At 45.7% G+C, this 22042-nt stretch overlaps 1 protein-coding gene across 1 annotated transcript in view; it reads left to right on the top strand.

Annotated features, from left to right (window-relative positions):
• Positions 1-7002, top strand: part of LOC144828317 (C-type lectin domain family 2 member L-like) — a 148239-nt gene extending 141237 nt beyond the window's left edge. The window contains exon 6 of the mRNA XM_078686407.1: positions 4818-7002. The gene's annotated coding sequence lies outside the window, so the exon portion shown is untranslated. The remainder of the gene's footprint in view (positions 1-4817) is intronic.
• Positions 7003-22042: the final 15040 nt, after the last annotated feature.

The raw sequence follows: 22042 nt of genomic DNA, 5'->3' as shown, positions 1-22042 counted from the left end.
AAAAGTGCTCCCCTTCAAACAGCACCTTGCGATTAGCAGGTGCTTCCTATAGTTCTGAGAGGATTTTCAGTAGTAATCTGTACTACACCTGCACACCTGTGTTTAGTTCAAAATTATTATCTCATTGATTAAAAACTTTTTATACGTTTTAGTTCATTCTTGCATAAATCTCAATATTTAACATGATCTCACATCCAGTTCATATTTTGAGATACCCCAAAGCACACTTCATAAAAACATCACAATAATAACACACGATATTTAAAACAACTAAGCATTCATGAATATATGTAACTGTTAAATATATTCATGATTGGTTTTTATTGTTAGTTTTAAAAAAAAAATAAGTGAGATCATATTTTTTAACTAATTACAGGCATGTCTTGGACCTGCCCGAATGCAGGTCCACAATATTGCGACTCCTTTAAGGGGAGGAGCGCGTAGCCTTTAAGACTGCGTGCTCCCAAGCTATTGTCTATTTTTTACTAATAAAGTTAAAGCAGCAATAATAATGCTTGACGCGGAAAAGGCTCTCGATAGAGTCCCATGGAATGTCCGCTTCACAGTCCTGAAAAAAATTGCAGTGCCATCTAAATCATGCCAGGTAGTGAAAAATGTATATTGTAATGCCAAGGAATCTATAATAATAAATGTGAATGTAGCTGGCTCAATCTTAACCTCTTCTATGCTCATGACGAGCTGAGCTCATCTGCACTCGTCGTGGCGGTTCGTCCATTGGGGGCGTTGGGGCGTTGCCCCACTAGCCATGGACGACCGTCACTGACACTGCGCAGCGCATACCAAAAATAACAAGCATTTGCAATGCAATAGGTCTCGCAGTTGTGAGAGTTTGAGTTATTGGCATTGTAAATGGCAACGCCTTTTATTTACGTGTTGGTTTTTAAAACATAAATGAAAGACATTGTCATTTACAATGCCAATAGCTTAAACTCTCGCAAATGCGAGACCTATTGCATTGCAAATGCTTGTTAGTTTTGTTGTTCCCCTGTTCTTAGAAGCCCCCTCACCTGCACTATAATAGTGAATCCACCGCTGCTTGAGCGGGTCCGGTTCTCGGGGTAGGCTCCCTGTCCAGTCGCCATCTTGGATTGGGGTAGTCTCTGAGTTCCAGCTCCAGCGCGCGCCTGAGTGCGCAGAATCCGGGGTGAGACGCCTATTTAAGGCGAGCTGCTCCCTGGTTCGCCCTGACAAGAAACGCTATCGCTGCTAGCGCTTGGCGCTTATTTACAAGCTTCGTTTTTTAACTGACCCGTTTTGTATTTTATTTCATTTTTAGACCCGTTTTGTATTTTATTTCATTTTTAGTTTTGTTGTTCCCCTGTTCTTAGAAGCCCCCTCACCTGCACTATAATAGTGAATCCACCGCTGCTTGAGCGGGTCCGGTTCTCGGGGTAGGCTCCCTGTCCAGTCGCCATCTTGGAGTGGGGTAGTCTTTGAGTTCCAGCTCCAGCGCGCGCCTGAGTGCGCAGAATCCGGGGTGAGACGCCTATTTAAAGCTCCCTGCTAAGCGCAGCGGTACCGCGCAGCGGGAACGCCTTCGCTTAGCCTGAGTCGTGCCAGAGTCCTGCCCGTCTGCGCCCGTCCGCGCTCGGTCGCGCTGGTCCGGTGAAGACTCTGTTCCCCTACACCTATGCACGATGCTCAGCTATACCAGGGAAGCTCTTTTGGCTGTCAACCACCACCTGCCCTCTTGCGACGTATCCCGCGTTTACCCCTTGTGTGGCCCTTATCGATGCGCGTGCGGCAGGTTGCTGCTTGAAACACCCTCCTCACTGGGGGCTATTGGAGCAAAGTCTGCTATCTGCAGCAACAGCCCCTTGGACCATATTACCATCTGGAACCTGAACGTAAGGTCGCTAGTCAAACACCATCACGACATAGCTGACCTTATGAGCAAGGAACCTCCTGACATATTTTGTATGACAGAGACCTGGCTTCAGGACTCCGACACAGCGGTCCTTAACTTGGCGTTTCCCCCTGAATATTCCACCTATACGCTCAATCGCTCTTCCAGGGGCGGAGGAGTAGCGCTTGCTGTAAAATCTTGCTACCCCTGCACCTGGAGAGTTCAAAACATCGCGGGCTGTGAAAGCGCCTTGTTTAAGGTGTCTGTCACGCCTCATTTTACTTTCACAGGGTTGCTTATCTATCGCCCGCCGGGCAGCGATGTGGCATTTCGAGAGGCTCTTCCTGAGGCAGTCAGTTCACTGGCAGTAGGGTGCGCCAACTTTTCCATCATCGGAGATTTGAACCTCCATTTTGACGCCTTGGCCCTACCCTCAGTGAGCAGGATGGGGGCTGATCTTGAGGCCTTTCAATTGGCCCAACTGGTCTCGGATTCCACCCATGTCGGGGGACATACTTTGGACCCCTTCTTTTCAAACTTAGTGGGGGTAAAGGTGGCCCCTTCCCTTGCCCTGGACAGATCACTCGCTGGTGACGATTCACTGCCCACTGTCAGAGGCTCCTTTTAAGTCCTTGTCGCGAGCTTTGCCCAGGCGACGTTGGAGCAAATTAAAGTTGGAAGACTTTTACCGCCTCCTTACGGAAGATCCATTGGGCTTAGTGGAGGATGTGGAATCTGGTTATGACCATTTCTGCGAATGGGTAACCAGGGCCCTTGACTCCCTTATCCCGATGATAACGAGTAAGTGCGGTCCTCGTGATCCCAGCCCCTGGTATAATGGTACTCTGCGCGCACTGAAAAGCTCCTGCAGACGTGCAGAGAGAGAATGGCGAAGAGCGTACGATCAGAGCAAAAAAACGTTCTATATGGCCACTGTCAAGGTTTATCATCGAGCTGTCTGCAGAGCCCGGGCCGCTTTTTATGCTCTGGAATTTCGCAACAGCTCGAATCCGGTCAAAACCATCTTTAAGGCTCTTAAGGACCTTGTGGCAAAAAAGCCCGCTGCTGTTACCATCAGCTCTAATGCCCATTGTGAAATGCTGGCGGCCTTTTTTCTGGAGAAGGTTCATTCCATCTACAGAGCCTTCCCTGCCGCGGGGCAGGTCGGTGTCGGGCCGCATACTGTGCCTGGACAGGTGGTGCTAGATTCTTTCCCCTGTCTTACTCCGGAGACTTTCAAGACTTTGGCTCTTCGAGTCAAATCTGGGTCGCCGGCAGACCCACTCAAGCCAGTAATGTTTAGAGACTCGACACTCTCTCACCCGGTCCGCGATTTGATTAATATCTCGCTTACATCTGGCCGGGTGCCTTCGAAGTGGAAGCAGGCAGTAGTAATGCCCATTTTAAAGAAGCCATCTCTCGACCCCAGTAAATCGGAGAACTATCGTCCCATCTCACTTCTCCCGTGGCCAGCCAAACTCGCGGAGAGGCATGTTAACATCGCCCTCACTGACCATCTGTCGCGCACCAACGTTCTGGATGATACGCAGAACGGTTTCCGAGCTGGCCACAGTACGGAGACAGCTCTCCTGTTTATGGTCGAGCATTTGAGGGCAGTGCTTGATGCAGGTCAAACGGCGGCGCTTGTTTTGTTAGATCTGAGCGCCGCCTTTGACACTGTCTCGCATGACATCCTCCTGCAGCGCCTTGAGGAGGCAGGTGTGACTGGTACTGCACTTCAGTGGTTCCGTTCATTCCTAGCGGATCGGTCCTTCTGTGTGGCTGCCCCGCCCTACCAGTCCAAATTCCATCCCTTGTCGTTTGGGGTCCCGCAGGGTTCCTCGCTGAGTCCCACGTTGTTCAATCTCTACGTGAGGCCGCTGGCTGAGGTTATGAAGCTCTGCGGTTTGACTATGGTGTCATACGCAGATGACACCCAGCTAGCGGTCACGATCAGCGGGGACCCCGAGGTGGAGGCCCCCCGATTCAGGGACGGACTTCGGGCGGTGGCCAGTTGGATGACGTCCAACTGTCTCCAACTGAACGCCAATAAAACAGAGGTGATGGTCTTCGGCAAGCGGACGGATCTCTGGGGAGATACCTGGTGGCCTTCTGAGTTGGGTCCCACTCCCACTCCGGTTTTGGAGATCAAAAATCTGGGGGTGTGGTTGGACCCCTCACTCAGCTTTGTTGGTCATACCAAAAGGACGGCAGCCTCCTGCTTTGGCATTCTGCGTAATCTGAGACCTGCACTCAAATATTTTGATGCCGCAACCCGCCAACTTGTGGTTCAGGCAACGATACTGGCTCGGCTAGACTATGCCAGCTCCCTCTTTATAGGGCTAAATCAGGCCGAGCTGACTCGTCTCCAGCGAGTGCAAAACGCAGCAGCCAGAGCAGTTGTAGGCCTCCCTAGGTTCTGCTCGGTCTCTCGCACCCTGCGTGCTCTCCACTGGCTGCCGATCAGGCAGCGGATTCATTTTAAGGTGCTTGGTTTGGCTTTTAAAATCCTAAAAGGCCCGTCTGCTCCCATATTGCAGAATCTTCTGCGCCCATATATCCCAGGCCGTTCCCTTCGCTCCTCGGATCACGAATTGGCAGCAGCTCCACGCTTCAATCGTAGTCGAGCTGGGGGATGTTCCTTCAAGGTGCGGGCAGTAGCTTTGTGGAACGCATTGCCTCCAGAAATTCGGACCCTTGCCGACCTGCTTTCTTTTCGCAAGGCCGTTAAGACTCTCCTGTTTCCTTAGCCCTGTTAAAAACTCGAATTTTTAAATAAATCTGCTCCTTGGTTATGTTGTGTGGCTACCTTGTCGGGCGCCGGGACGCTCCTTCGCTGGAGCAGCTGAGCGCATTACAAATACCATTAACATAACATAACATAACATTAATACAGCTGCAACTATCAGCTCTGCCTTCATCAACTTCCCCCTATCCAATCAGGGGGAAGCAAATCTAGATGCCTTCACCTCCTTGTCCCTAGAGATTACAGATCATCTCCGTTGGGGTATTACCCCTGACTCCCCTCTGGATTCCTGTCCCCTGAAGATCATGAAATTAGGAAGGGAGATGATTGTCCCTCACCTTACCTCTGTGCTCAATGCAGCTATCTCATCGGGGCAGAGCCCCCAACATGGAAAACAGCAGTGGTTAAACCGTTACTAAAATACGTCACATTGGATCCTTCTGAACTAAACAACTTTTGGTCTATCTCTTTGCTACCAGTACCTGCAAAGATCTTGGAGAAGCATCTAAATCTCCATCTTAGCTCCTATTAGGAGGAACATTGTCTGCTTGATGGCTCTCGGCATGGCTTTAGAAGTGGCAATAGCCCAGAGACTGCTCTAACTTCTGCTATAAATGATATACGTATTCAGGCTGATGCTGGGAACACCTCACTTTTAATTCTCCCAGACTTAACCGCAGCTTTTGATACCATCTCACCTATGAGGCTGGTTGACCGTCTCAAAGAAATTGGGGTCACATGCTCCGCTCTGATGCTTCTGTCCTCATTTCTTACGGATCGGGTACAAAAGTTGAAGCTGGATCACTTCTACGCTGATGCCACTCATACCTTTTGCGGAGTTCTCGGGATTCATCATTAAGCCGAACCTTGTTTAACATCTATGTTGCTCCTTTGGCCAAGGTAATCAGATCTGTTGGGCTGGAGTCACTGTCCTATGCGGATGACACACAAATTATTGTGTCAATCACCAACAGCATTGAGGCGTCCGCTGCAAATTTTAAGAGCTAAATGCTGGCTGTGGCCTCCTGGATGGTAGACAACAAACTGCAACTCAATGGGGACAAGACCGAGGTTTGATATTTGGCAGCCAACAAACTATATGGTCCTACTCCTGGTGGCCGGAAATGCTTGGCTCATGCCCCTGTCCAGCCTAAGCAGCGAAGAATCTTGGTGTCCTTGTTGACAGCTCTCTTTCTTTTAACCCCCAGATCAAAAGAACGGTCTCTACCTGTTTTGATATCATTAGGATTCTGAGGAAGGTCTTTCCTTTTCCGAAACCAGGCAGCGGTGGCCCTGGTTCTGTCCAGATTGACTATTGTAATGCGCTCTACCTGGACATCAATAAGGGTTCCATCCACAAACTGAAGCTTGTACAGATTGCAACGGCCAGATTTCTAATGGATCTTCCCAAATTCTAACCTGTTTTGGCATCCATTGGTAAACTGCACTTGCTTCCAATGGAAAAAAAATGCTGTTCAAGGCCCTCTGCCTTGTCCATAATGCCCTCTACAACACCGCCCCTGAAGGCATTAAACGCCTCTTCCTACGGTATGTCCCTAACAAACCACTGCGGTCTACCAACAAAAACTGGTTGGTAGTTCCCAGGTTCAGGAGAGCCAGGTGGGGGGGGAGAGCCTTTTCTGTTGCTGCTGTCGAGCTCTGAAATTCTCTCCCCCTATCGATCTCTGGGCAAGACTTTCACCTGTCGTTCAGCAAGGCATTAAAAACTTGGTTCTTCACTCTCAATTTCTAGGCGTTTTCTGTGCTTCTCCCGACCTTCCGCTCTATCCGTAGCACCTTGAGATCCTTGGGCAAAGTTTGCTCTCTCTAAGAATAATATTCATTCATTCATTCATTCTCTTTATATCTGGGTCACTATTCTGTCCATCCATTTCAAAGCAAAGCCAGTCTCTATCTTTATTTTGTCATGATCCCCTCAGAGGAGACAGGTAGCACCACTCATGTCAGTTTGTGACTTTTACGTAGACTGTTTGTGACTTTGATATTAATTTGGATGCTGAAGCTTCCCTCTCCGCTAAAATGTCTTTGCTTTCATTATATGTACTGTTTATCAGCATTATTATGTGAAAAATGTGCCTCATTTTTGATATTTGATAGGAAAAGAAACTGTGACCCTGACAAAAGTTCCTTCAGGTCAAATCTCAGACGATGCAACCAGCAGATAATGCCAAGGAAATATTCACCATTGTGAAAGACTTCACCTCACTGGCAGCAAACTCCACCAGCATCACTACCTCACAGGACCTCTGCAACCATTAATGCCATTTCTTTAGCAACAATATCACCAGCATGTTTGACCACTTGGATCCCAAAACTAACCCCTCAAACCATTGTCTGCACTTCCCTTCATTAAAAGGATTGACTGATAGAATGTTGCTATGTGTGAGTCTTTAAGGATGAGAGCCTTAAACATGGATGATGTAAACCCGGAGAATTCACAGGAAAATCCACAGAAGACAAGGTTCAAAGTACAAACCATGAAGCTTTATTGACATTTTATGAATAATTACAGGTGGCAAAAAATAATGCATAGCCAATCAATTTAAAATGTAAATGAGCATTTGTAATGGAAGCTGAACCCAAATCAAGTTAGTAGCCAGAAACTAATGCAGACTAGCACAGTCTGCTGGTTATTATGCCACGCGTGCCACATCCTCCCGTTTCAAAGTTTTGACAACTATGTGTCACCTCACTGCCATTGAAGAAATAAAGAATTATTTGTGATGCCATTTGCGATATACGACTTTCCTACGTTCATTATAACTGAGTTGGTGAGATTCTATATATATATATCAGATAAAGAGGGAGGTGCATTGCGGTGCTACATAGAGCATATGATTATTGGCTGTATCCGTGAGAGATTTTACTACACATCCTACATTTTGAGGCCTAATATATGCCCCTTGTGCTTGGATTTTTGTAATATAGCAACCCTGACGAAGTTCCCTCTGGCAAAGTTTCGGGAACGAAACGTGTTGGCTCTGTGCCAGTTTTAAGAGATTTACTGAATAAAAGGACTTTATTGTGGAACTACTCTTTACGCTGCTTCCTTGATTTCAGAAGGAGTGCACCTTCCAATTTCTGTTGTAAATTTTGGCTTTCATTTGACACCCCTGGACGGCGGGTGTTGGGAAGAGATTGCACCACCATTTGAATTGCTAGTACTTCTGGACTGGACGTGCATGGCCTTGGTCTGCCGTTTGTTCTTTCATTAACAAAGGAAATAATGGGCGAAGAAAATTTGTCATAAGAACTGCTCAGTATAATAGGAAAGTACGAACATGAAATATTTCTAAGTACAGATCATAAAACAGGCTAACGTGGAGTCTTCTCTCTAAAGAGACCGGAAAGGAACCTGAATAATCTGAGTGCAAAATTAATAAAGGCTCAACGTAAAGTCTATGTCTAAGAGCAAGGGTAATTCTTGGCTCATCTCCTAAATGAGATGTTATACATTTTTAGGCGGAGAAATTGCATTCACCGTAGTGTGAGGTAAATGATACATTCTTTGTCTAATAGTGAAACTGGAAACCTATCGTGTGGTATGATGTTTGCCTGACCTCTAGCAAACAAACTGCAACAGAAAACAACAGCACATTCCAAATATAGTCAGCACCTTCATTTGGACAAACAAAATTATGTCCAATTGAAATTTTCCTTTCTTCAGGAAAATTACCCACACTTAAAAAAAATGTTAGGGCCTTATTAGGAAGTCGGGCAGACTTGAGTCCACCCAACACCATTTCGGTGTGGGGACTGACCAACCATAGGAACGCGGTTCCTCACACCGTATTATGATGCAACCACACATGGTGCGGTCGTAAAAACTCCCATTTCTCCATGGGAGCTTGGTGCTTTGGGCGGGTTTTCGGCTGCAGCACAAGCTCTCATAGAGAAATGGGAGTTTGTGTAAATCTCTGCACCATGTGGCAGGCACCTTATGGTGCCTGCCACACATTGCAGAGATTTACAGGGGGCACCATTGGTGCCCTTCATGCCCCCAACCGGAGGCTGCAGTGTCATTTGGGCCCTGCCAGGGGCCTCCAAAGTCACTTTCCAACAGCCTTTCCATTTAGGAAAGCCAACATGAAAAGTCTGTGGGAAACCGACATCATAATCTCGATGGCGGAAACCCCGTCCGTAGGGGATTAAGTACGGCCTCCAACTGGTCGACGGGCCCCTCGAGCAGGTTCGAAGCCAGTCAATAATACCGGCCAGTTTAAACTCCGACCGCCTACATTGTAATTTGGAGGCTTTCTGACCGACTTCCTAATGAGCTCCTTAGTTGCTACATGCAAGCCGGACCTTAAATCTAACTGAAGTACGTACAATCAATTAAATATTGATGGTCACATTTGAGACTCTTCAGTGGATAGTACGAGAAAGAGAAAACATAATAGTATCACATGCATCTGAAAGTGCAGTTTAAACTCCACTAGGCCTACTCATGTCAAATAAAAAAATATTCTTATACAAAACACAGTACAAACATTGCATTTGAATTTCTTGAGTGTTAATTTAAAGTATAGAATTAATAATTGTGAAATGTACTTCCATAGCTGCCCCCTCTGATGATAATCATCTTCACAAAATCACACTACAAAACCATTTCATAAATTACTCCTCATCCCTTTCACATTGAGCTCTGCTATTTCCACTACTCATTATAGGTCTTGGCTTTGCCTTCCATATCATATTCACCCCTTTTCTTCTGTTACCTGTTGTCATTTCTTATTTCATGCACTCATAATTTAACCCTTTCTTCAACCTGTTAATCCTAAAGAACTTTAGAATACGTTTTAAACCTATTATACACAGTATGATTATATTTAGTGGTAGAGCTTTTTCAATATTCCAATACCCACATCTCCAAACCAGTCACTAAGCTTTGAAATGTCATCTACAATCACAGTAAACCATTAACCAGTTGTTTACCATGTACCAGTCTCTTCAAGAGTCTTTGCCTTCCCAGAACAGAGCATTGCTGATTTCTAGTACACCTTGTTCACGCAGAATTTGAGTGAATATTCTACAAGTCAGACCGAGGTCGGTGATAATTAATTGTACGTCACCCCCTCTTAGACAGTAACAACCGTGTGTATATATACATAATTAAATAAGTTCATAATTAGTAAGCATTTATTTAGCAAGCTAGCATAAGTGTGCTCCCTGAAATCATTAATAGGCACATCATAATGAAATATTTTGTCTCCATAATTGTTAGTATTTGTAAACGGTTTAACTTGAGACTTAGGTGAGGCATACCCATCAGAATTGTGTAGGCTAACCAGAATAACTTCCGAGATTATCAATAAAAATATAGAAAATATCTTCAGCATTAACAGCTCTTCTACAAACATTTATTACATTTGAAAAAATTAAAGTACTGACATGTTGCAAAAAATCTAATTCTTCAAATTGCTACACATCACCAGCAGAAGTTGAGTTCCAGAGAAAATGTTCATAAGAAAAATACTGTCTTTGACTGGATACATAAGGTACTCAATTGATCTTCAAAGGTAAGGAATCAGACTCTAATTATATAATATAAGATTTTGTTTTTATTTTAAGCATTTATTTTTCAGCGCTCCCTCAAACATTATTCAACATTGATTTTTTTCTGTTTCCTTTCACATGTATAGATGGTGGTTCTTCAGAAAAGGAACCGATAGTCTTTCAACTTCTTGTCTCTGTCCACTGGTTGTATATTTACCAAATGCAACCATACAGGTGCTGCATACTTCTTTTTTGGTATGCTGACTCTTGTAGATCTTCTGACCACATGTTCTCTAGGTTTTTGTCATTCAAATCACTCAAACTTTCTTCTACTGTTTCAGGTCTCCAGCCTTCTTCTGGTGCTATTTTTCTCCCTCTCACACAAACTATCTTGGGGCAAATTTTCATCTTCAGGCCCACTTATGCCCACCTTATGCATCTTCATCTCTGCTTGCCACTTGATCTGACCCATTTTCAATTGAAACATCTTGATCTGCTCTGGGGATATTTGAAAGTCCCACTTTTGTCGGCCCTCTTTCTGATGGTTGATGCTCAGTTTGCTGTTGTTCGCTGTGTGCTTCTTCTTGATTTTCTTTCACCGTCTCTGGGTCCATGTATTGAACTGGAGTTTGACACTGAATCAGTGAATTGTGTCACCACTTCTTCCTTTGCAGCCTTCACTCTCCTCGTGTGAGATGCGGGGTTCCACTGTGGCACGCCTTCAAACTACCATGGCAGCATTTGTCACAAGGATTACACCTCACACCAAGGTAGTTCTTCCTCACATGCTTATTCACTACAACCCAGACCGATGGATGTAGGCCATGACAGGCTCCTTACTTGTTGACGGTGCATTCAACTTCACCTGGTGAGAGTGATAGCATCAGCCAACCCATTACAGAAATCCAGGACAAAGTCATCAGAGATATTCACACGTGCAACTGAAGAAGAACCAGGAGCTTCCATTACTCTACCATAAATATTTCATGCTGAGAGAGACTTGTCTCTTTAGTAGAGGTGATTCTCATATTTATCAGAACCAAAGATAAGGTATCTGTCCGCATCAGTCATTCCTAATTACACATCTTGGACAACTTTGATTTACCATTAACTCTCAATAACTCCAGATGCTTATGGTTGATAACTACCATGAAACCTCTGTTCCACATTCAGAGCCATGCGCCCAACTCACTGTAGGAAATTGGGTTATTGGTTGAGGGTGGGTGGCAGCCCTGCTCCGGCACCACCACCACAATCCTTGTTAGGGTGAACTACAAAAGTAACTAAATTAACTTGTGCTTATCCCTCTGGTAGCTTGGTGCAAAAGTAATCAGGTGAAACTTAGAAGGAATGTGTAAAGTATGCAGTAGACCAGCTGTAACAAAGTAAAAATACAACACAAAAAAATCACAGACCAATTTAGAAAAATAGAGTAAACTTTAATATGTAAAATCACGCGAACTCCAAAGTTTTTAATTTTCAAACTTTAACAAAAGAAATTGCACCTAAAATATCAAGTGCCAAGCTCTGGTATCTGATAGTGCAAGGCCAGGTCAAAGTTAAGTTAAGGGTGACCGCGATGGATTGCTGGTCACATACAAGGGGTGGAATTGGCACAGTTTCTGCTTACCTTCAGACTTCAAATTCAGCAAAGTTCTTGGAGAAGGTAGTATCTTTAGAGCGACAAGGCAGCAGGCTTTGTCTCAAGCAGACTCACCGCGACCTCGTCCGTGTAGCCACTGGACGAGGTCGCAGTGAAGATTTTTACCTTTGGACTTGGATGATTTTTAGGCAGTCGATTCCTCCAGTTTGGGCAAAGCTGTAGAAAAATAAAGATCTAAAAGGCTGGATATCTTCGTCAGGAGGTCCCCATAAAAACTTTTTGGTGCATCTGAGAAGAACATAGTGGTAGCGACCAGCTGGCGATGCACGTTGGGCGGATAGGCTGGCAGATAGGTCTTGATCTTCTGTTGTTTCTCTAGGTCATTTTTTCTGAAAAGTTCTTAGTTTTTAGGGTTAGGCAGTAGTAGTACCACCAACACCGCATCCATTCGCCCAGGACCTGGGGGCACCACGTAGAGGGTTAGGAATCACTCCAATTGAGGCCAGCAGCTGGGTTCAAGGCCTCAGGAGCTTGTGTTCCTGTAGCTCAAACAGGAGGACATCCATCTAGCCCATGGGGTTACTCTGGTGGTCCTGGGTTCAAGGAGCAGGTCCAGTCTTCCTTCCCCAGGTATCAGGGCAGTCCGTCCAGCAGCAGGGCAACAGTGTAGTCCTTCTTCTGAGTCTTCCATGGGTCCACAAGTGATCTGATGAGTTGTTCTGAGGGTCCATTATTTATCCATGGTGGCAGTCTTTTTTTGTGTGGGCGGCTCCCTGTCCTACCCCTGCATCTGGATATAGAAAGTTCTTCCCTTCCCCTGACAAGGCGCCACACTATCTGCGGTGACAATGCTGCTTTAAGGTTCTTTTGTTGATTCTCCTCCACGGCCATTCTGACAGGATGGGTCGTCCTGCCCACAGCTCGTTCGCTTTGTGTCACTCCCTGGGAGGAATACACAAACCCCAACAGCAGAGCCATTCACATTCATGTGACCCAGGACACAAGTAGAAGACACAAATTGTTCGACAAGAAAATGCAACTTTTTAAAAGTTAAATTTTCAGGATCGAGACTTAAAATTCGACTTCATCATGAAAGGGATTTTAAATTGCAATTCATTTGCGTATAAACAGCATATTTCTGTCTGCTTTAATTCGAAGTTAGCACTTATTACATGGGGAGAGGATGTAGCCTTACGGCTAGAGAGGTCGACCTCGACGCTGGGGAACATGGCTGGAGTCTCAGCAACGACGCTCAATGTCCTGTGATTCTGGGCAAATCACTTAGGGCCATATATATCAACATACCCTTTTGCGATTCCTAAATAGCGATTTTTAAGGAATCGCTATTTAGAAATCGCAAAATGGTATGTATGAAGAAAATCGCTATTTTTTAGCGATTCCTTAATTGCGATTAGCAAATTGCTAATCGCAATTAAGGAATAATTTCCCATTCATTTCTATGGGCCAGGGGGCCCATAGGAATGAATGTGAAATTATACTCAATTTGCGATTCGCAATTTGCTAATCGCAAATTGAGGATATTTTCAAGGGTGCAGGGGTGTCTCAAGAACAGCCGGCTGCACCTCTGAAAATGACATGTGTGGGCATATGGTGCACATACATGCCCCAAGGGCATGTATGAGCGTCACATGGCACCTTTGGATTTTAAAAAAAATGCTTTTTGAAAAGAATTAGCAACTTACCACCAACTAGAAGTTGGTGGTAATTTGCGAATCCTTATGGGCATTTTGGAATTTATGTTTCCTTGATACATTGCATTTAAGGAATCGCAAAATTTGCGATTCCTTTAGTGCAATCGCAAATCTGCGAATTTCGGCGTTTGCGAACCCATTTGGCCTTGATACATATGGCCCTTAATCTCCCCGTGCCTAAAAAAACCGAATGTGTCCTGTAATGAAACTGGTGCTCATGTAAAGCGCTCTGATACACGATGTCTCGGGTCTAGTTCGAGCTATATAAAACTCTTGGAAAAAAACAACAAAAAAAAGAACTGTAATAAGCCAGTGTGCTAGCCAGTGAGAGAGATAAGCCTGACAACAGCAAATAACTTTAGGTGTTTTTCACTACTAGTACATGTACAACTTAAACCCACATGCCCTGCATTTTAAATACTATGCAGCCTGACTTATGAGCCCTTAGGGCCTACCTTAGGGGTGACTTATAACTACTAAAAAGGATGGTGTAGGCCTGACAAATGGTTCATTTTGGCAGGTGGAAATGGGAGTTCAATACTGCACGCATAGCTAGCAATGGCAGGCCTGAGATGTCCTAAAGTGCTACTTTAGAGGGTGGCGCAATGAGTCTTGCTGCCCACTAGAAGCATTTAATTTACTATCCCTGGACACATATACTAGGCACTTAGAAGTAAATTAAATGTTCCAATCCGGAATAGGACGATTTTTCCATGTTTTAGGAAGAGAGCACATGCATTTTAGCAGTGGTAAAGTGCATATAGTTCTAGACCCTACAACAACAAGTTCAGCAAAACAGGAGAGGTGAAGGCAAAACGTTTAAGAGTGACCCTGCAGAGAGGGCCAGGCCCAACACGGGCTCTTGAACTGAGTTTGTCTATCTGATGCTGAAGAATTTGGCAAACTGAATCTAGGGGTCAAATCCTTAACAAGAGCTTGGCTACGGTCAAGATATCACATCTCCTAGTCGAATTGGCTTCCACCCACCTGGAAAAGAGGTAAACAATCATCGGAATGTAGTGCAATCAATTGCATTTCCACAGAGTCAATCTGCAGTCTAGTCTGTGGACCCTCAGACTGACCAACGTGACTAGGAGTCACTGCAGCCTTTTTTCCAATGTTCAATTGTAACTAGCAACAGAAAGCTGATAAAGTCTTCAGCTGCAGTTCTAAAATGAGGATTAAATCAACATTTGTTAAATGTGCTTATCATAACGTCACGTCCAACATCAATAGGTCAATGCATTTGCCAAGTCATGTGCAGAATACAATTTGATCGAAACAAATTTACCTTCAGATGATTTCCATATGCCGTTCTCAACCATGGCACAACGTACTGTGACCTAGTTTTACCTTTTTATCCTCCGGCACAATATTTTGCAAATGTTTTTAACTCTTCTAACATTTGAAGTGTTGCAGATAAGAATCCGTTTACATTCTCCCTTTTTGAATTACATTTTTCACCTGATTCCAGTGCATTCTGCATAAGGGCACAGCATGTTGCAACTCCATCAGCATTTTAGTTGCCAAGTGTAATCATGCCATCTGCACTATTTTGTGCTGCACATAGTACAACCGTAGGTTCGTTAGTTAATTAATGAGCAAACAAGAAGCCCAGAATTCCAGGCCTCTTCCTAGTTGGATTGCAAAAGGATGTCAATAAACCCCTTTGTGACCATAGGTGGCCAAAATTATGAGCCACTCAAAACCGGAATGAAAGTTTCTGGCTCCTCCGTATATCACAAGTTTCTGGGCAAGAAATGCCGCGGAGTTTGAGTAAAGGGCCTTGTGCGTGATACATGCCAATTTAAGTTTGATTCCAGCCTCAAGAGGAAGCCAGTTCAGAGCTTTCAGGTGTGGAGAAATATGGTTGAATTTCCTTAAGCCTGTTAGTAGTCTGGCGGCCACATTGAGGCAGGCTTTCAGTGGGACCAGGGAGGTCTTGGGTAAACCTGAGAGGGTAGAGCAGCCATATTCCAGTCTAGAGATGACAATTGCCTGGACTGCCATTTTTAGGTCGAGAGTGTCAAGGAAAGGTTTCAGTTTCCTTAGGTAGCTCAGGTGAAATCTGGCTGATTTGGCCATCGAGTTGATGTGGTCACGCATGTTCAAACTGCAGTCAAGGGTTATTCCAAGGGATTTGGCAGAATCCACTATGGTTGGCGGGCAGTTTAGAGCTGTGATCTCCTTGATCCATTCCTGAATGTCAGGGTTGGTAATGGGTGGGAATATTAGGAGAAATAACGTTTTTTTGCGTTAAGTTTGAGCTGGTTAGAAGTGAGCCATTGGACAGTCAATTTCATAGCCTCATTCAGGGAGAGAATCTCCTCAGGAGAACAGATTTTTATGTAGATCTGGGTGACAGCATACATGTGGTAGGAGATATTTGCGGTGCGTAGTACTTTGGCTAGCGGTTCGAGGTAAAGGTTGAAGAGGGTGGGGGGCAGGTTTGATCCTTGGGGGACTCCAACCGTGATCGGAGAGGGAGCGGACAGGTTACCGTTGATTAGGAATCTCTGTGACTGGTTTTGGAGGTAGGACCTAAACCATTCAAGAACAGGGCCATCCAGTCCCATCCTGAGTTTGCGGTGTTCAAGTAGTTTTTCATGGTTGACCGTATTGAAAGACGAGGATAGATCGAGGAGGATTAGGAGTCAGGTTTTGCCTTGGTCAAGGGCTTGAAGTGCATAATCCACGACGTGAAGAATGGTGGTTTCAGTGCTGTGTCAGGCCTGAATCCGGATTGGAAGTCATCTAGTAGGTGGAAGTTGGTGATGTGTTGGCTCAGCTGCTGTTGCACACATTTCTCCAGACATGTAGCTAAGAGCGGGATATTAGATATAGGTCTAAAGTTGTCAGGGGAAGCAGGATCCAGTGACTTTTTTTTTAGGATGGGGGAGAATTTAGCCGGCTTACAGAGAATCTGGTATTGACCCCTGTAGAAGGGAGGCGTTAATTATTGCAGTCCAACTATGAATGATGGATTGAATGGCGGCAGCTAGGCAGTTGGAGGGGAGTGGGTCATTAAAGTGGTTGGTCCGGTTTAGGGAGGATAGAATTTTCAAGACGGAGTGTTCGTCATACACTTTGAAATTGGTCCAGTGCGCTTGGTTTTTTGGTGATGCCTGGGGGTGCAGCATGGAGGGAGGGGCAAATCTGGATGGGGTTTGGAGTGGGTGGCTGATCTGAATTAGTTTCCTAGGGTAGTTTGTTTGATTGGTGTTTGACCATTTTGAAAAGCTTGGCGTTCCCCAGTTCCGATGTGAAGGATTATTTTTGTTTAGTTGAGGATGTTCCTATTATAGGCAGTTCTGGCCTGGCTGGGTAGTTTTAAATTTACGGCTGAAGGGTGCTGCCTCAAGTTTCTTTCTGTCTGCCGGAGTAATCTCCTCTCGCTGTTGAGGGACCCGTTGAACCAGGGGTTTCTGGCTTTGATTTGGGTTCTTTTTAGTTTAAGCGGGGCAAGGTCATCAAGAATGTTAGTTATAGTCACTGAGTAATGTTCATTGAGGTCATTGACCGTTCTGATAAGAAGGTGGGGGGAGGTCCGACTTGCAGCGAGCCGTGATCAAGGTTCTTGGTGTCTCTAACCCAATGTTTAGGAATCACCGGTTGCGGTGCCCTTGTCTTGTGGGTGCCAGGTAATAGGAAAGTGATAGTGTGGTGGTGAGACCAGTCACATGGGTCTATAGAGATAAGCTTGACTGCTGATTTCTTAGCAATGATCCAGTCTAGAATGGCGCCTTTTGAGTGTGTTGGGAGTGAGCAAGCTTGGTCGGCCAGGAGGTCTTTGATGGCATTGACCTGAGGATCCTTGAGGTTGTTCCAGTGCAGATTTAAGTCACCAAGGAAAATGTCTTTAGAGATTGAGGAACCCTTGGCTGTGATGACTTCCATGAGGTGGTCAGTGAAGGTGTCATTCATGCCCTAGTGGTGGTAAAAGCTGTGCAAGCTGCACAGTTGGGTGGCGTTGCTACATATGCAAAGTGCAAGATATTCGCAGGAGTCTGTAGAATCTTCCAGGAGTTCAGTGATGAGGAGGTTAGAGTGGTAGATGCAGGCAATGCCTCTCCCTTTTTTGTTGTTTAGATTGACCGTCCAGCCTTGCGGGTTTATAGTTGGGCTTGACTAAGAGGTCAATATTTAAACAAAACTGGGTAACCCTGTGTCCCTCAGAACCTGGGTAGTTAATGGTTAATATAACAAACGGTTCTGTCGGGTGCGGAACATGAGTGATTCAAACAATACTGTTATTGTAGTTGAGGAACCCCCTCTATTGACAACACAGTTCAAGACCTCACAACTAATGACTCGAGGTCTTATTCATTGCTTTAAAGTCATTTACTTGACATTTCATTTAATACAGAAAAATACAGAAAAAAGACTGTCCAAATAGATTTTTGTGCAAAAATAGTGACAATAGTGAATAGTGGTCAAGTGGTGAAAAATATATACAGGTGAAGTTAGAAATCTATACAATCAATATATACATATATACACAATTGTTTTTCTGAAGGCCATTATAGATGGGTGTCTAGAGATTCTGAATATTTCTTTCAGTTTTGGAATCCTAGGGGTCAATGGCCGGTTACGGGATGTCGACGTTTCGACCCTTTTGCGCCTAGGTTTAAGGTCGCGGCGGGTCTTTTTCAAGACACGGTGGACTGCACGACAGTCCACAGGTCATATTGAATCACCTGTAGAGATGTAAGCTCAATGGCCAAGAGATCCACTTCTCAGTCGTGAATAAATGATATCTCAGGCTCAGGGGTCCACCGATCCGCTGCCATCAGTCCACCGTCAGCTGACTGATGGCAGCGGATCGGTGGACCCCTGAGCCGGCGATATCATTTATTCACGACTGAGAAGTGGATCTCTTGGCCATTGAGCTTACATCTCTACAGGCGATTCAATACGACCTGTGGACTGTCGTGCAGTACACCGTGTCTTGAAAAAGACCCGCCGCGACCTTAAACCTAGGCGCAGAAGGGTCGAGACGTCGACATCCCGTAACCGGCCATTGACCCCTAGGATTCCAAAACTTAAAGAAATATTCAGAATCTCTAGACACCCATCTATAATGGCCTTCAGAAAAACAATTGTGTGTATATATGTATATATTGATTGTATAGATTTCTAACTTCACCTGTATATATTTTTCACCACTTGACCACTATTCACTATTGTCACTATTTTTGCACAAAAATCTATTTGGACAGTCTTTTTTCTGTATTTTTCTGTATTAAATGAAATGTCAAGTAAATGACTTTAAAGCAATGAATAAGACCTAGAGTCATTAGTTGTGAGGTCTTGAACTGTGTTGTCAATAGAGGGGGTTCCTCAACTACAATAACAGTATTGTTTGAATCACTCATGTTCCGCACCCGACAGCACCGTTTGTTATATTGACTAAGAGGTCAAGGCAGGGAGATGAGGATTCTTTGAGCCATGATTCGGTCAGGATTACTAAGTAGAGTTTTTGAGATCAGCGATATCGGCGGAGTGCTTAACTGCTGAGCGGCAGTTAATTAGGAGGCCAGACAAAGGGGGGTCAGAGAGAGAGATACGAGAGTTGGGCAGACAGGGGTACTGGCCCTAAGTTGCTATCAACCACACTTCTGTTGCGAAGGGTAGCTGATCCGTTGGGGTTGATCGCGCCCGGGCGGATAGCCTGTTCGACATTCATGTCATGTGGACTGGGGGTTACTGGTGTAGATTGTAGGTGAGGAGGATGGCTAGAATTTCCTCTACTGCGAAGTCTAATGGACTTGGGGTTACAGGGGCAGAGTTGTAGGAGAGGAGGAGGGCTAGAATTTCCTTCTCTGAGAGGTGACAGGGCTGTTTGCGAGGACAACGGTGTCTCAAGGGTAGTGGTAATGGGTGATGGGGGGGCTTGGTGGGAGGGGGCGGAGTGGAGTTCCGTGGGAGCTTGGAATTTGAGAAGGAGAGTTCTGTGAGGTGAAGGAGGTTCTTTAGTTCCAGAATGGAGTTATGGATGCTCAGAGTTAGTTTGGCTGCTCTGTGGTGCAGAGTTTCCATATCCAAATAAGAGGAAAACGCTTGTGGGCAGGAGGTCGGTGAATCAGGCGCGATTCCATTGGTAAGTGCTGGTGGTATGGAAGAGGGGCTAAGTCGACTTGTGTTGTAGGCCCTTGGAAGCGTTTCAATCTCCAGGTCAGGGGGATGAGCTTGCGGGCAGGAGGCCAATGGCTTGGCATCGTTTCTGTTGGCAAGCACTGGTAGCATGGTAGTGGGGCTAGGTTGACCTGTATTGTGAACCCTTGGAAAGGGGATTTGTGGGTGGCTAGGCATGCTTGGCGGGTTGGTCGGGGGATCATTAGGGTGGGTGTTTGTTACCCTGCAGGTGTCTGGCATATGAGACACAGTGTAGGTGGGGGATGAACACTGGATGAAGGAGGGGGGCAGCTGGATCTCCTTGAGGGATGGCGGAGGGAGTGTAGGAATGGGAGGAGAAACCCTAGAGGAAATAAAGGAGGCATAATCACGAGAGCCGTCTGGAGTGGGGAACTGCCTGGGTTTGGTTGTTCTGGTCCTCGCCCTTGGTGGGGGTGGGCGGGGGGATCCTTATGGAATAGAGAATTTCAGGATACATTTAGCAAGCTAATGCAACAATATTTCGATTGATAATTCTGGGTCGTGGACTCATACTCCACTCTGTGGGAAGAATACAAAGTGGTGGCGAGGGGTTACTTGCAGGCCACAATAGGGGGTATAAAGAAGGGGAGCCGCTTTAAGTGCTACACCCTAGAATAGGAGATAGTGCAGCTAGAACTACACACCAAAGGTAGCGAAGTAAACACCGGTGAGCAGCACCATTACGCCTCAAGCAAAGGAACTTCGGGATTTGGAGGAGGAAATGGCCCAACATCACGCAGTGGCAGCACAGAGGCGACTGAACAACCTGGGGGATAAGGCCAAAAAATGTATTGCATGGCTTGAATGGAGAGACAATGAGAGAAACTGGGTCGCTGAGATTCGTACAGCTGACTGTGCAAAGCAGGGATCAGGAGCGGACATAGCAGAGGCATTTGCGACTTATTATGAACCGCTGTATTAATCAAGGCCAGACAAATCTGGAGATGACAGTAGAGAATTTCTTAGAGACATCTCCCTCCCAACCCTCGTTGCAGAGGACAGGGAGAACATTGATGGCGACTTAACAAAAGCCGAGGTGGAAAGGGCCATAAAAGATCTACAATCCGGGAAGGTGGCCGGGCCAAACTGACTACCTGCGGAACTCTTCAAATGTGTAGCCACAAAGGTGTCACAGCCAATGCTTGACATGTTCCAGGCAGCGCTGGAAGAAGGGCGCCTGCCTGAGGACTTGAGGCTAGCTACAATTGTAGTCCTGGCCAAACAAGGCAAACTCGCGAATGCCTGTAGTTCATAATAGCTCGTATCCCTTCTCAGTTACGAAATAAAGGTACTTGCCACCTGACTTATACCCATAATCTCCACTTTAATACACCCTCACCAGTCAGGGTTTATGCCCCACAGAAGTAGCCGACTTATTCTTAGGCGACTATATGGGGTTATCCACCCCACCGCGACACATCTGCACATACCAACCCTCATGTCGCTAGACGCCTGCATGACGTTCAACAGTATCGAATAGCCCTATCTGAACGTTGTGCTGCTCAAGCTGGGCCTCGGACAGCGCTTCTGCACCTAGGTTTGACTGCTGTACCAGTGTCCGAAGGCCCAGGTGTGCACTAACGGGTCGGCATTGAGAATGTTCACACTCCACTGGGGCATGCGACAGGGATGCCTGCTATCCCCAATACTATTCGCTCTGGCACTGGAGCCATTGGCAGCATGGATCCGACGGGACCCCTTGATGGGTATAGACATCGGCGAGGGTGGGAAGAGCGCATATTGCTGTACACAGACGACGTGCTGCTCTACTCGCATAAACCCAAGCAAACTTTTCATAAATTAATAAATATACTCCTACTCTGGGTACCATGATAAATTGGGATAAATCTCTAATTTTCACGCTCGCTGGCACTCTCCCATCACTCACGACTGACTGCGCAGCCCTAGCGCACCAAGACAAATTCTAATACCTGGGCATTTGGATCACGAAATCAGCTGAGGAATTCCTAAGCCTCAATATATATCCACAACTAATAAGGCTGCTTGGCGACATAAAGCACTGGCGAAACCTACTGATCTGCCTGATGGGAAGAGCAACACTATTTAAGATGAGGTCCCTGTCGCGATTGCTCTATGTCCTACAAAACACCCAATACAGAATCCCAGATTCCTTTTTTTTTAGAAAAATAGAGGGAGAACAACACAATCTCTTATGGGAAGGAGGCAGACCCCGAATAGCACTAGGCAACCTACAGCGCGTAATGTACGACTGTGGCCCAGCGGTTCCAGACATTCGGAGCTACTATCTAGCATCCCAGTTGATTAATATTAATGGATTGCTTTTTGAGCCAGATACGGAACCGGCGTACAGGATAGAACACGCGAAGGAAAGCGGCGGACACTTGGCAACCCTCTACGGGAAACAGCAGGGGAATTCACTACCACCACACACACACATATGATCATAAGATTGTGGCGAA

Source organism: Lissotriton helveticus, chromosome 4_1, assembly GCF_964261635.1.
Source record: "Lissotriton helveticus chromosome 4_1, aLisHel1.1, whole genome shotgun sequence".
NCBI lineage: Eukaryota > Metazoa > Chordata > Amphibia > Caudata > Salamandridae > Lissotriton > Lissotriton helveticus.
This window is presented reverse-complemented; position numbering and strand designations above follow the sequence as displayed.